At 57.0% G+C, this 3,117-nt stretch overlaps 1 non-coding gene across 1 annotated transcript; it reads left to right on the forward strand.

Annotated features, from left to right (window-relative positions):
- Positions 1 to 21: 21 nt before the first annotated feature.
- On the forward strand, positions 22 to 2,128 carry LOC103615514. Its single transcript, XR_001861973.1, has 3 exons — positions 22 to 111; positions 1,138 to 1,244; positions 1,958 to 2,128. It is a non-coding gene; the product is annotated as an uncharacterized LOC103615514 (transcript).
- The last annotated feature ends 989 nt before the right edge of the window (positions 2,129 to 3,117 follow it).

Below are 3,117 nucleotides of genomic sequence, written 5' to 3' on the forward strand. Positions count from 1 at the left end.
CTGACCGCCGTGTCCTCCCCCAGCTCACAGCCGAGTCCCACTTCATGAAGGACCTGGGCCTGGACAGTCTGGACCAAGTGGAGATCATCATGGCCATGGAGGACGAGTTCGGTAACGGCGCCCGGGGCTGCCGGGGGCGGCCGGGCCGCGGGAGCAGTGGCACCGCTGGCCTGTGCCATGTGGGGCAGGGAAAAACGCAGAGAGCCAGCACTGAGAGCAGAGCAAACCACACAGAGCCGTCAGTGAGCTGGGCTGCGGCACCCGCGGGAGTCGGGAACGCGCCCCATCCCTTTGCTCCGGAGCTCGGGCCCTTTGGAAGCAGGAATTCTCTCCCACCCGCGATGAGCACCACCCGGGGAAGGGGAGAGGGGAGCAGTGGGTGCTGAGCTTGGTTTCACAGATCAAAAATCCCAGGCAGTGCAGGCTGCTTTTCTCACCAGAATTTTTTCCATTCTCAATCCTTAATCCTACTAGAGCAAAAAAAAGGTGTTTTCTCCTTATCAGTTTATATTCAAAATTTCTTTTTACTTTCTTTTGGACTTCTTCATGCTTCTCTCTAAAGCTCATGAATTCTGGAGTGGGTGCCTAAATGTCATCTTGGGTCATAGATCTCACTGGGGCTTGGTCACTCTCTAAGCCCAGGGTGGATGTTTCACTCCCAGGGCCTTTGCTGGCAGTGTGTCTGTAATCCCCAAGTGAACTGCAAGTGTGGCCAGGAGCACTAAAACAGACATTTCTGGGGTGTTCCTGACCAGTTCCACCACCAAGAGCCCTTGTGCCCTGCCGTGGTGTTTTTATTCCATGCAGGCCCATGACAGCACACTCAGCCTGAGGGGCTTCAGGCACTGCCTGGAGATCCAAGAATGTCTTCCAGCCACACACCGGGGGCTCTGGGAAGGCATTGGTGGCTTTAACAAGGCACAGGGGGCACTGGCTCCTGCTGTGCCTACCATGTCCCATGTCCAGAAGAGGTGTCACTTTGGGCAGTGCAGTGATGGCAGCATCAGCTGGGGCTGACACAGCAACCCCTGCCTGTGTGTCCCCTGCCTGCTTGTCCCCTGAGCCAGCAGCCATCTCTTCCTTGCCCTTGCTCCCATTTCCATTGGTTTTGGGTTAAGTGTGTGCCCTTTCTTGCAGGATTTGAAATTCCTGACGGAGATGCAGAGAAGCTGATGTGCCCACAGGAGATTGTAGATTACATTGCAGATAAGAAGGATATTTATGAGTGAAGCAGTTCCTCAGAGGTGAGTTCAGAGGTATTCTGAGGGTGCCTGGGCACATACTGGGGTAGGGGCAGGGCAGGGTGATGTGTGACATGTGTGGCCCAGGTGGGAGCCTGGCAGCTCGGGAGGGAGCTGGCAGCAGCTGGGGATGCCAGTGGGGAGGGTGAGTGGGATGTGTTTTCCTGAGGGTGGGGGTGTTTTCCTGAGGCACCTGCCTGAAGAGCCTGAGAAGATGTGGGGCTCAGCCTCTCCTCTCGTCCTGCCTGGCACGTCCAGCGCTTGGCTCATCCCCGGGGCAGTAGTGGGTGGCAGATTGGTCTGGGCCATGGTCGCCCATTTCCCCGTGCCCCTCGGCCCTGTGCAGGGTGTGGGAGGGCACCTCAGTCCCCACTGCTGCTGCTGTTTCCTCTGCTGCAGCCGGGAAGGAAATGGGCAGGAAAGGGTTATAGGAGCGACGGCAGAGGGCTGCAGGGGAAATGAGGTGGCCTCAGGCCAGCCTGCAGCACTGATCCACATTCTTGCCTGTTCCTGTGTGGCTCCAGGCCTCCCCCCCAACTCCCTGGGGCAGGGGGGCTGCGCCTCTTCTCTGTCCAGGACTGGGGTAGGAGCCCTGGCCTTTGGAGAGAACTGGGGGCTCCTTCTGTGCCTGTGTTCAGCGCTCAGCATGTCCTGACCCACTTCTGTGCCTTTGAATGCTTGATGAAGTGTTAAATACGTGGATTTTGTTTTCCCAGGAGCTGTCCCACACCAGGACTGGGCTGGTGCCGGCAGGGATGGATGGGAGTGCACATGCTGTCCCACTGCGACTTTCATGGGGAAGCTGCACGTGGATGTTGTATTTAAAGCTGTCTGAATGTGTTGTCCTTTAAAAACAAGAAAAAAACAGGAATAAAGAGTTAAGACCATTCTGTTGGTGGCTGTTCTGTTTCACACAGTGGGTGGATCCTGGTGGTGGTGTTGGGGTGTGAAGGACACTCTGGGGACCCTGCCCCAAGATTTGGCTCTGTCCTGCATGCTTGTAACTGTTTATTTCATCAGTGCTGGTCAAAACAAGCTCTGTGTGAAAGGCGTCTGCTTTCCTGATGGAAAATAAGGGGGGGGAATGACTCTCCTGCTGCTGAACAGCAAATTCACATCTCTCTTCCTGTACACCCAGTTCATCTGGGCATGGGAGCCTCGCTTTAACCCTCACGAGGCAGGAATGGGTTATTTCTGAACACTGCACAGTTTTTCATCAGAGCCAAGAAACACTGACATGTCACAGCAGCACTGCCAGGCCGGGAGCCAAGGAAGTGTCACTGGATAACAGATCCTCTGGCAATGGGGGAGGTAAGGATGGAAAATGGAGCAGAGGCTGCGGTGCTGCACATGGTGCCTGTGTGCGGTGGGTTGTTCCCAGGGTGTTTTCAGGAGCTGCACTTCACTGTGAGATCCCTGGCAGACCGGTGACCCTCTGCCTCCAGGGCCCAGGTGTTGCTCTCACTGTGCCCTTGGAAACTTCTCCATGGCTCCATAGCTCGGCTGAGCTCTGAGACGTTTTCTGAGCAGCTGCACAGCAGAACTGGGGGCACACAGTGGGTTTGGCTGCTGTGTCCGTGGTGGCTTCCCCATGGCATGGACACAAGAAGTCTGAGGGTGAGGAGTGGTCACTGAGTTCTCTTGGTGTGGTGAACCCTGAGGGATGTGGTGAGGGACCTGCAGCCAGAGCTGACAGTGATGCCCTGAGGGAGCCTTTACCCTGGCACGACTCGGGTGGATGGGGACAGAATGGGGATAGCCAGGGGCAGAGCACATGTCCCGGGGATGAACGGGTGGGAGGGGGACAGGCAGGAGCTGTGAGTCTCCCGAGTCCCGCAGGCACCGGCCCCGTGCCGAGCACCCCGGGGTGGGTCCC

The sequence above is a fragment of the Corvus brachyrhynchos genome, unplaced genomic scaffold (genome assembly GCF_000691975.1).
Source record: "Corvus brachyrhynchos isolate BGI_N302 unplaced genomic scaffold, ASM69197v1 scaffold5, whole genome shotgun sequence".
NCBI lineage: Eukaryota > Metazoa > Chordata > Aves > Passeriformes > Corvidae > Corvus > Corvus brachyrhynchos.